The sequence below is a fragment of the Nerophis ophidion genome, unplaced genomic scaffold (genome assembly GCF_033978795.1).
Source record: "Nerophis ophidion isolate RoL-2023_Sa unplaced genomic scaffold, RoL_Noph_v1.0 HiC_scaffold_32, whole genome shotgun sequence".
NCBI classification, from domain to species: Eukaryota; Metazoa; Chordata; class Actinopteri; order Syngnathiformes; family Syngnathidae; genus Nerophis; species Nerophis ophidion.
Genome location: NW_026906954.1, coordinates 648,694 through 662,500, shown reverse-complemented (window position 1 = coordinate 662,500; position 13,807 = coordinate 648,694). Strand labels below are relative to the sequence as shown.

Here is a 13,807-nt window from a genome sequence, read left to right as displayed (position 1 = left end):
AGTGTATGAATATTAAATATATGTTTAGTTTATTAAAATTAAATACGTGTTTTTGTATTATATTAAATACATGTTTAGTGTATAAATATTAAATACATGTTTAGTGTATTAATATTGAATACATGTTTAGTGTATAAATATAAGTGTATGAGACGGAGAGGACCGGACTAATTAAGAGGGAACGTGCGCCCTCCTGTGGACTTCTGCCGCAACTGCACGCATAAAGAAATTCATTATTTCCAAGTGTGCCTTATTTAGAGGATAATAAATACATGTTTACTAAATGAATATTAAATATATGATTAGTATATGATTACATATACGTTTAGTATATGATTATTAAATACATGTTCAGTGTATTAATATTAAATACATGTTTAATGTATGAATATTAACTACATATTTAGTGTATACATATTAAATACATGTTTAGTGTATAAATATTAAATACATGTTTAGTGTATGAATATTAGATACATGTTTAGTGTATAAATATTAAATACATGTTTAGTGTATGAATATTAAATATATGTTTAATGTATGAATATTAAATACATGTTTAGTGTATAAATATTAAATACATGTTTTGTGTACGAATATTAAATACATGTTTAGTGTATAAATATTAAATACATGTTTAATGTATGAATATTAAATACATGTTTAGTGTATGAATATTAAATACATTTTTAATGTATGAATATTAAATACATATTTAGTGTATGAATATTAAATACATGTTAAGTGTATAAATATTAAATACATATTTAGTGTATAGATATTAAATACATGATTAGTGTATTAATATTAAATACATGATTAGTGTATAAATATTAAATACATGTTTAGTGTATTAATATTAAATACATGTTTAGTGTATTAATATTGAATACATGTTTAGTGTATTAATATTAAATACATGTTTAGTGTATAAATAATAACTAAATGTTTAGTGTATGAATATTAAATACATGTTCAGTGTAATAATATTAAATATATGTTTAGTTTATTAAAATTAAATACATGTTTTTGTATTAATATTAAATACATGTTTAGTGTATAAATATTAAATACATGTTTAGTGTATTAATATTAAATACATGTTTAGTGTAAGAATATTAAATACATGTTTAGTGTATTAATATTAAATACATGTTTAGTGTATAAATAATAACTAAATGTTTAGTGTATGAATATTAAATACATGTTCAGTGTATGAATATTAAATACATGTTTAGTGTAATAATATTAAATATATGTTCAGTTTATTAAAATTAAATACATGTTTTTGTATTAATATTAAATACATTTTTAGTGTATAAATATTAAATACATGTTTAGTGTATTAATATTAAATACATGTTTAGTGTAAGAATATTAAATACATGTTTAGTGTATGAATATTAAATACATGTTTAGTGTATGAATATTCAATACATGTTTACTGTATAAATATTAAATACATGTTTAGTGTATTAATATTAAATACATGTTTAGTGTATTAATATTAAATACATGTTTAGTGTATAGATAATAACTACATGTTTAGTGTATGAATATTAAATACATGTTTAGTGTATAAATGTTAAATACATGTTTAGTTTATGAATATTAAATACATGTTTAGTGTATTAATATTAAATATATATTTAAATTTATTACAATTAAATACATGTTTTTGTATTAATATTAAATACATGTTTAGTGTATGAATACTAAACACATGTTTAGTGTATGAATATTAAATACATGTTTAGTGTAAAAATATTAGATACATGTTTAGTGTATTAATATTAAATACATGTTTAGTCTATTAATATTAAATATATATTTATTTTTTGAATATTAAATACATGTTTAGTGGATATATAATAAATACATATTTAGTGTATTAATATTAAATACATGTTTAGTGTATACATATTAAATACATGTTTAGTGTATGAATAATAACTACATGTTTAGTGTATTAATATTAAACACATGTTGGTGTATGAATATTAAATACACTTTTAGTGTATGAATATTAAATACACGTTTAGTGTGAAAATATTAAATACATGTTTAGTGTATTAATATTAAATATATATTTAGTTTATTAAAATTAAATACATGTTTAGTGTATGAATAATAACTACATGTTTAGTGTATGAATATTAAATACATGTTTAGTGTATAAATATTAAATACATGTTTAGTGTATTAATATCAAATATATGTTTAGTTTATTAAAAATTAAAAACATGTTTAGTGTATGAATATTAAATACATGTTTAGTGTATAAATGTTAAAGACATGTTTAATTTATGAATATTAAATACATGTTTAGTGTATTAATATTAAATATATATTTAGTTAATTAAAATTAAATACATTTTTTGTATTAATATTAAATACATGTTTAGTGTATTAATATTAAATACATGTTTACTGTATTAATATTAAATACATGTTTAGTGTATAAATAATAACTGCATGTTTAGTGTATGAATATTAAATACATGTTTAGTGTATAAATATTAAATACATGTTTAGTTTATTAAAATTAAATACATGTTTTTGTATAAATATTAAATACATGTTTAGTGTATGAATATTAAATACATGTTTGGTTTATAAATATTAAATACATGTTTAGTGTATGAATATTAAATACATGTTTAATGTATGAATATTAAATACATGTTTAGTGTATAAATATTAAATACATGTTTCGTGTACGAATATTAAATACATGTTTAGTGTATGAATATTAAATACATGTTTAATGTATGAATATTAAAATCATGTTTAGTGTATTAATATTAAATACATGTTTAGTGTAAAAATAATAACTAAATGTTTAGTGTATGAATATTAAATACATGTTCAGTGTATAAATATTAAATACATGTTTAGTGTTATAATATTAAATATATGTTTAGTTTATTACAATTAAATACATGTTTTTGTATTAATATTAAATACATGTTTAGTGTATTAATATTAAATACATGTTTACTGTATTAATGTTTAATACATGTTTAGTTTATGAATATTAAATACATGTTTAGTGTATTAATATTAAATATATATTAAGTGTATTAATATTAAATACATGTTTAGTTTATGAATATTAAATACATGTTAAGTGTATAAATGTTAAATACATGTTTAGTTTATGAATATTAAATACATGTTTAGTGTATTAATATTAAATACATGTTAAGTGTATAAATGTTAAATACATGTTTAGTTTATGAATATTAAATACATGTTTAGTGTATTAATATTAAATATATATTTAGTTTATTAAAATTGAATACATGTTTTTGTATTAATATTAAATACATGTTTAGTGTATTAATATTAAATACATGTTTACTGTATTAATATTAAATACATGTTTAGTTTATGAATATTAAATACATGTTAAGTGTATAAATGTTAAATACATGTTTAGTTTATGAATATTAAATACATGTTTAGTGTATTAATATTAAATACATGTTAAGTGTATAAATGTTAAATACATGTTTAGTTTATGAATATTAAATACATGTTTAGTGTATTAATATTAAATATATATTTAGTTTATTAAAATTGAATACATGTTTTTGTATTAATATTAAATACATGTTTAGTGTATTAATATTAAATACATGTTTACTGTATTAATATTAAATACATGTTTAGTGTATTAATATTAAATATATGTTTAGTTTATTAAAATTAAATACATGTTTTTGTATAAATATTAAATACATGTTTAGTGTATGAATATTAAATACATGTTTAGTGTATAAATATTAAATACATGTTTAGTCTATTAATATTAAATATATGTTAAGTTTATTAAAATTAAATACATGTTTTTGTATAAATATTAAATACATGTTTAGTGTATGAATATTAAATACATGTTTAGTGTATAAATATTAAATACATGTTTATTGTATGAATATTAAATACATGTTTAATGTATGAATATTAAATCCATGTTTAGTGTATAAATATTAAATACATGTTTCATGTATTAATATTAAATATATGTTTAGTTTATTAAAAATTAAATACATGTTTAGTGTATGAATATTAAATACATGTTTAGTGTATCAATGTTAAATACATGTTTAGTTTATGAATATTAAATACATGTTTAGTGTATTAATATTAAATATATATTTAGTTTATTAAAATTTAATACATGTTTTTGTATTAATATTAAATACATGTTTAGTGTATGAATATTAAATACATGTTTAGTGTATAAATATTAAATACATGTTTAGTGTATTAATATTAAATATATGTTTAGTTTATTAAAATTAAATACATGTTTTTGTATAAATATTAAATACATGTTTAGAGTATGAATATTAAATACATGTTTAGTGTATAAATATTAAATACATGTTTAATGTATGAATATTAAATACATGTTTAATGTATGAATATTAAATACAAGTTTAGTGTATTAATATTAAATACATGTTTAGTGTATTAATATTAAATACATGTTTAGTGTATAAACAATAACTAAATGTTTAGTGTATGAATATTAAATACATGTTTAGTGTATTAATATTAAATATATGTTTAGTTTATTAAAATTAAATACATGTTTTTGTATAAATATTAAATACATGTTTAGTGTATAAATATTAAATACATGTTTAGTGTACGAATATTAAATACATGTTTAGTGTATAAATATTAAATACATGTTTAATGTATGAATATTAAATTCATGTTTAGTGTATTAATATTAAATACATGTTTAGTGTATTAATATTAAATACATGTTTAGTGTATAAACAATAACTAAATGTTTAGTGTATGAATATTAAATACATGTTCAGTGTATGAATATTAAATACATGTTTAGTGTAATAATATTAAATATATGTTTAGTTTATTAAAATTAAATACATGTTTTTGTATTAATATTAAATACATGTTTAGTGTATGAATATTAAATACATGTTTAGTGTATTAATATTAAATATATGTTTAGTGTATAAATAATAACTACATGTTTATTAGTGTATGAATATTAAATACATGTTTAGTGTATTAATGTTAAATACATGTTTAGTTTATGAATATTAAATACATGTTTAGTTTATTAATATTAAATATATATTTACTTTATTACAATTAAATACATGTTTTTGTATTAATATTAAATACATGTTTAGTGTATGAATATTAAATACATGTTTAGTGTATGAATATTAAATAAATGTTTAGTGTAAAAATATTAAATACATGTTTAGTGTATTAATATGAAATACGTGTTTAGTGTCTTAATATTAAATATATATTTAGTGTATAAATATAAGTGTATGAGAAAATAAACTTGTGTAAAAAAAAAATAAAAGAAACAAAAAAAAAGGAAAAAGAGAGAGAGAGAGACGGAGAGGACCGGACTTATTAAGAGGGAACGTGCGCCCTCCTGTGGACTTCTGCCGCAACTGCACACATAAAGAAATTCATTATTTCCAAGTGTGCCTTATTTAGAGGATAATAAATACATGTTTACTAAATGAATATTAAATATATGATTAGTATATGATTACATATACGTTTAATATATGATTATTAAATACATGTTCAGTGTATTAATATTAAATACATGTTTAGTGTATGAATATTAAATACATATTTAGTGTATAAATATTAAATACATGTTTAGTGTATAAATATTAAATACATGTTTAGTGATTGAATATTAAATATAAGTTTAGTGTATAAATATTAAATACATGTTTAGTGTATGAATATTAAATACATGTTTAATGTATGAATATTAAATACACGTTTAGTGTATAAATATTAAATACATGTTTAATGTATGAATATTAAATACATGTTTAGTGTATGAATATTAAATGCATTTTTAATGTATGAATATTAAATACATATTTAGTGTATAAATAATAAATACATGTTAAGTGTATGAATATTAAATACATATTTAGTGTATAAATATTAAATACATGATTAGTGTATTAATATTAAATACATGATTAGTGTATAAAAATTAAATACATGTTTAGTGTATTAATATTAAATACATGTTTAGTGTATTAATATTAAATACTTGTTTAGTGTATAAATAATAACTAAATGTTTAGTGTATGAATATTAACTACATGTTCAGTGTATAAATATTAAATACACGTTTAGTGTAATAATATTAAATATGTGTTTAGTTTATTAAAATTAAATACATGTTTAGTGTATTAATATTAGATACATTTTTAGTGTATAAATAATAACTACATGTTTAGTGTATGAATATTAAATACATGTTTAGTGTATAAATGTTAAATACATGTTTAGTTTATGAATATCAAATACATGTTTAGTGTATTAATATTAAGTATATATTTAGTTTATTACAATTAAATACATGTTTTTGTATTAATATTAAATACATGTTTAGTGTATGAATATTAAATACATGTTTAGTGTATGAATATTAAATACATGTTTAGTGTAAAAATATTAAATACATGTTTAGTGTATTAATATTAAATACATGTTTAGTGTATTAATATTAAGTATATATTTAGTTTATGAATATTAAATACATGTTTAGTGTATGAATATTAAATACATGTTTAGTGTAAAAATATTAAATACATGTTTAGTGTATAAATATTAAATACATGTTTAGTGTATGAATAATAACTACATGTTTAGTGTATTAATATTAAATACTTGTTAATTTTATGAATATTAAATACACTTTTAGTGTATGAATATTAAATACACGTTTAGTGTAAAAATATTAAATACATGTTTAGTGTATAAATATTAAATATATATTTAGTTTATTAAAATTAAATACATGTTTTGTATTAATATTAAATACATGTTTAGTGTATAAATATTTAATACATGTTTACTGTATTAATATTAAATACATGTTTAGTGTATAAATAATAACTACATGTTTAGTGTATGAATATTAAATACATGTTTAGTGTATAAATATTAAATACATGTTTAGTGTATTAATATTAAATTTATGTTTAGTTTATTAAAATTAAATACATGTTTTTGTATTAATATTAAATACATATTTTGTGTAAGAATAATAACTACATGTTTATTGAATGAATATTAAATACATGTTTAGTGTATTAATATTAAATACATGTTTACTGTATGAATATTAAATACATGTTTAGTGTATAAATATTAAATACATGTTTAGTGTATGAATATTAAATACATGTTTAGTGTATGAATATTAAATACATGTTTAATGTATGAATATTAAATATATGTTTAGTGTATAAATATTAAATACATGTTTCGTGTACGAATATTAAATACATGTTTAGTGTATGAATATTAAATACATGTTTAATGTATGAATATTAAATACATGTTTAGTGTATGAATATTAAATACATTTTTAATGTATGAATATTAAATACATGTTTAGTGTATAAATATTAAATACATGTTTAGTGTATAAATATTAAATACATGTTTAGAATATGAATATTAAATACATGTTTAGTGTAATAATATTAAATATATGTTTAGTTTATTAAAATTAAATACATGTTTTTGTATTAATATTAAATACATGTTAAGTGCATACATCTCAAATACACGTTTCGTGAATAAATATTAAATACATTTTAAGTGTATTAATATTAAATACATGACTAGTGTATTAATATTAAATACATGATTAGTGTATAACTATTAAATACATGTTCAGTGTATAAATATTAAATACATGTTTTCTGTAATAATATTAAATATATGTTTAGTTTATTAAAATTAAATACATGTTTTTGTATTAATATTAAATACATGTTTAGTGTATGAATATGAAATACATGTTTAGTGTATGAATATTAAATGCATGTTTAGTGTATAATATTAAATACATGTTTAGTGTATGAATATTCAATACATGTTTACTGTATAAATATTAAATACATGTTTAGTGTATTAATATTAAATAAATGTTTAGTTTATTAAACGTAAATACATGTTTTGTATTAATATTAAATACATGTTTGGTGTATAAATATTAAATTCATTGTTTAGTTTATGAATATTAAATACATGTTTAGTGTATAAATAATAACTACATGTTTAGTGTATGAATATTAAATACATGTTTAGTGTATAAATGTTAAATACGTGTTTAGTTTATGAATATTAAATACATGTTTAGTGTATAAATATTAAATACATGTTTAGTGTATTAATATTAAATACATGTTTAGTGTATTAATATTAAATACACTTTTAGTGTATAAATATTAAATACACGTTTAGTGTAAAAATATTAAATACATGTTTACTGTATTAATATTAAATATATGATTAGTTTATTAAAACTAAATACATGTTTTTGTATTAATATTAAATACATGTTTAGTGTATAAATATTTAATACATGTTTACTGTATTAATATTAAATATATGTTTAGTTTATTAAAATTAAATACATGTTTTTGTATTAATATTAAATACATATTAAGTGTAAGAATAATAACTACATGTTTATTGAATGAATATTAAATACATGTTTAGTGTATAAATATTTAATACATGTTTACTTTATTAATATTAAATACATGTTTAGTGTATGAATAATAACTACATGTTTAGTGTATGAATATTAAATACATGTTTAGTGTATTAATATTAAATATATGTTTGGTTTATTAAAAATTAAATACATGTTTAGTGTATGAATATTAAATACATGTTTGGTGTATAAATGCTAAATACATGTTTAGTTTATGAATATTAAATACATGTTTAGTGTATTAATATTAAATATATATTTAGTTTATTAAAATTAAATACATGTTTTGTATTAATATTAAATACATGTTTAGTGTATAAATATTAAATACATGTTTAGTGTATTGATATTAAATATATGTTTAGTTTATTAAAATTAAATACATGTTTTTGTATAAATATTAAATACATGTTTAGTGTATGAATATTAAATACATGTTTAGTGTATACATATTAAATACATGTTTAATGTATGAATATTAAATACATGTTTAGTGTATAAATATTGAATACATGTTTAGTGTATAAATATTAAATACATGTTTAGTGTATGAATATTAAATGCATGTTTAGTGTATAATATTAAATACATGTTTATTGTATGAATATTCAATACATTTTTAATTTATGAATATTAAATACATGTTTAGTGTATAAATATTAAATACATATTTAGTGTATGAATATTAAATACATTATTAGTGTATTAATATTAAATACATGTTTAGTGTATGAATATTAAATACACGTTTAGTGTATGAATATTAAATATATATTTAGTTTATTAAAATTAAATACATGTTTTTGTATTAATATTAAATACATGTTTAGTGTATTAATATTAAATATATGTTTAGTTTATTAAAATTAAATACATGTTTTTGTATTAATATTAGATACATGTTTAGTGTATTAATATTAAATACATGTTTAGTGTATTAATATTAAATACAAGTTTAGTGTATAAATGTTAAATACATGTTTAGTGTATGAATATTAAATATATGTTTAGTTTATTAAAATTAAATACATGTTTTTGTATTAATATTAAATACATGTTTAGTGTATAAATATTAAATACATGTTTAGTGTATTAATATTAAATACATGTTTAGTGTATAAATATTAAATACATGTTTAGTGTATGAATATTTAATACATGTTTAGTGTATGCATATCAAATACATGTTTAGTGTATGAATATTCAATACATGTTTAATGGATATATAATAAATACATATTTAGTGTATTAATATTAAATACATGTTTAGTGTATTAATATTAAATATATGTTTAGTTTATTAAACTTAAATACAGGTTTTTGTATTAATATTAAATACATGTTTAGTGTATAAATATTAAATACATGTTTAGTGTATAAATATTAAATACAGGTTTAGTGTATTAATATTAAATACATGTTTAGTGTATGAATAATAACTACATGTTTAGTGTATGAATATTAAATACATGTTTACTGTATTAATATTACATTTTTATTTAGTTTATTAAAATTAAATACATGTTTTTGTATTAATATTAAATACATGTTTAGTGTATAAATATTAAATACATGTTTAGTGTATGAATATTAAATAAATGTTTAGTGTATTAATATTAAATACATGTTTAGTGTATGAATAATAACTACATGTTTAGTGTATGAATATTAAATACATGTTTAGTGTATAAATGTTAAATACATGTTTAGTTTATGAATATTAAATACATGTTTAGTGTATAAATATTAAATACATGTTTAGTGTATTAATATTAAATACATCTTTAGTGTATGAATATTCAATACATGTTTAGTGTATAAATATTAAATACATGTTTAGTGTATTAATATTAAATACATCTTTAGTGTATGAATATTCAATACATGTTTAGTGTATAAATATTAAATACATGTTTAGTGTATTAATATTAAATACACTTTTTGTGTATAAATATTAAATACACGTTTAGTGTAAAAATATTAAATACATGTTTAGTGTATTAACATTAAATATATGATTAGTTTATTAAAATTAAATACATGTTTTTGTATTAATATTAAATACATGTTTAGTGTATTAATATTAAATACATGTTTAGTGTATAAATATAAGTGTATGAGAAACCAAACTTATGTAAAAAAAAATAAAAGAAACAAAAAAAAGGAAAAAGAGAGAGAGAGAGAGACGGAGAGAGACGGAGAGGACCGGACTTATTAAGAGGGAACGTGCGCCCTCCTGTGGAGTTTTGCCGCAACTGCACACATAAAGAAATTCATTATTTCCAAGTGTGCCTTATTTAGAGGATAATAAATACATGTTTACTGTATGAATATTAAATATATGATTAGTATATGATTACATATACGTTTAGTATATGATTATTAAATACATGTTCAGTGTATTAATATTAAATACATGTTTAGTGTATGAATATTAAATACATGTTTAGTGTATAAATATTAAATACATGTTTACTGTATGAAAATTAAATATATGATTAGTGTGTAATTACATATACGTTTAGTATATGATTATTAAATACATAATCAGTGTATTAATATTAAATACATAATCAGTGTATTAATATTAAATACATGTTTAGTGTATGAATATTAAATACATGTTTAGTGTATAAATATTAAATACATGTTTAATGTATGAATATTAAATACATGTTTAGTGTATGAATATTAAATACATGTTTAATGTATGAATATTAAATGCATGTTTAGTGTATAAATATTAAATAAATGTTTCGTGTATAAATATTAAATACATGTTAAGTGTATAAATATTAAATACATATTTAGTGTATGAATATTAAATACATGTTTAGTGTATAAATATTAAATACATGTTTAATGTATGAATATTAAATACATGTTTAGTGTATGAATATTAAATACATGTTTAATGTATGAATATTAAATGCATGTTTAGTGTATAAATATTAAATAAATGTTTCGTGTATTAATATTAAATACATGATTAGTGTATAAATATTAAATACATGTTTGGTGTATTAATATTAAATACATGTTTAGTGTATTAATATTAAATACATGTTTAGTGTATGAATATTAAATACATGTTTAGTGTATGAATATTTAATACATGTTTAGTGTATTAATATTAAATATGTGTTTAGTTTATCAAAATTAAGTACATGTTTTTGTATTAACATTAAATAAATGTTTAGTGTATTAATATTAAATATATGTTTAGTTTATTAAAATTAAATACATGTTTTTGTATTAATATTAAATACATGTTTAGTGTATTAATATTAAAAACATGTTTAGTGTATGAATGTTGAATACATGTTTGGTGTATTAATATTAAATACATGTTTAGTGTATTAATATTAAATACATGTTTAGTGTATGAATATTAAATACATGTTTAGTGTATGAATATTTAATACATGTTTAGTGTATTAATATTAAATATGTGTTTAGTTTATCAAAATTAAGTACATGTTTTTGTATTAACATTAAATAAATGTTTAGTGTATTAATATTAAATATATGTTTAGTTTATTAAAATTAAATACATGTTTTTGTATTAATATTAAATACATGTTTAGTGTATTAATATTAAAAACATGTTTAGTGTATGAATGTTGAATACATGTTTAGTGTATGAATGTTAAATACATGTTTAGTGTATTAATATTAAATATATGTTTAGTGTATTAAAATTAAATATCAATCAATCAATCAATGTTTACTTATATAGCCCTAAATCACTATGCAAGAGGCAAAATTAATCTCATGCAAAACATAATTTGGTTAAAAAAAATTTGCAGAAAATCCTTGAAATTGCCACAAATGTGCCAAGAGTGAAACGTACTGGAATTGGAGCCAAGTTTACTTCAGTGAACACACTGCGTTGTGTGTGATGTCATTACATGTGTGTCACTTCAGGGACACATTTTGTTGACATTACAAAACACTTTATGACTACATAAAAAGATGGGATTTAACAAAACATCCGAATTAAGAGTTTACCCTGCAGTGTGAACGTAGCCTTTAGTCATCAACTGATCGACTGCAAGTACAAAATGGAAATGCCACCAAAATGTCCTCTTTTTATGCTCCTGTTAGAGTTCTCCAGTCTTCTGGCTGCAAACGCTGCACACCCTCACGGGGTGATTCCACCCCCTGGAGGGCACTGTGCGCCGCTCCTGCGAGCAGTCCTCGCACACGCCTTGACCGCAGGCGCGGCAGTGGTGGATGGAGAGGCGAGAGGCGGAGAACTCCCTCTGGCAGCTGCAGCAGGAGTGAATGTCCTGATCTGGGAAAATACATGTTTTTGTATTAATATTAAATACATGTTTAGTGTATAAATATTAAATACATGTTTAGTGTATTAATATTAAATACATATTTAGTGTATAAATATAAGTGTATGAGAAACCAAACTTATGTAAAAAAAAAAAATAAAAGAAACAAAAAAAAGGAAAAAGAGAGAGAGAGAGACGGAGAGGACCGGACATATTAAGAGGGAACGTGCGCCCTCCTGTGGACTTCTGCCGCAACTGCACACATAAAGAAATTCATTATTTCCAAGTGTGCCTTATTTAGAGGATAATAAATACATGTTTACTAAATGAATATTAAATATATGATTAGTATATGATTACATATACGTTTAGTATATGATTATTAAATACATGTTCAGTGTATTAATATTAAATACATGTTTAGTGTATGAATATTAAATACATATTTAGTGTATAAATATTAAATACATGTTTAGTGTATAAATATTAAATACATGTTTAGTGTATGAATATTAAATACATGTTTAGTGTATGAATATTAAATACATGTTTAGTGTATTCATATTAAATATATGTTTAGTTTATTAAACTTAAATACATGTTTTGTATTAATATTAAATACATGTTTAGTGTATAAATATTAAATACAGGTTTAGTGGATGAATAGTAAATACATATTTAGTGTATTAATATTAAATACATATTTAGTGTATTAATATTAAATACATGTTTAGTGTATAAATATTAAATACATGTTTAGTGTATGAATATTAAATACATGTTTAGTGTATTAATATTAAATATGTGTTTACTTTATTAAAATTAAATAAATGTTTTTGTATTAATATTAAATACATGTTTAGTGTATAAATATTAAATACAGGTTTAGTGTATTAATATTAAATACATGTTTAGTGTATGAATAATAACTACAGGTTTAGTGTATGAATATTAAATACATGTTTAGTGT

The 13,807-nt window shown here is 18.5% G+C and overlaps 1 long non-coding RNA gene across 1 annotated transcript in view; it reads right to left on the bottom strand.

Moving 5' to 3' along the window:
- Nucleotides 1–12,404: 12,404 nt before the first annotated feature.
- LOC133546566 (uncharacterized) overlaps nt 12,405–13,807 on the bottom strand; it is a 55,296-nt gene continuing 53,893 nt past the window's right edge. Inside the window, exon 2 of the long non-coding RNA XR_009805237.1 lies at nt 12,405–12,848. This is a non-coding gene — a long non-coding RNA (uncharacterized LOC133546566). The remainder of the gene's footprint in view (nt 12,849–13,807) is intronic.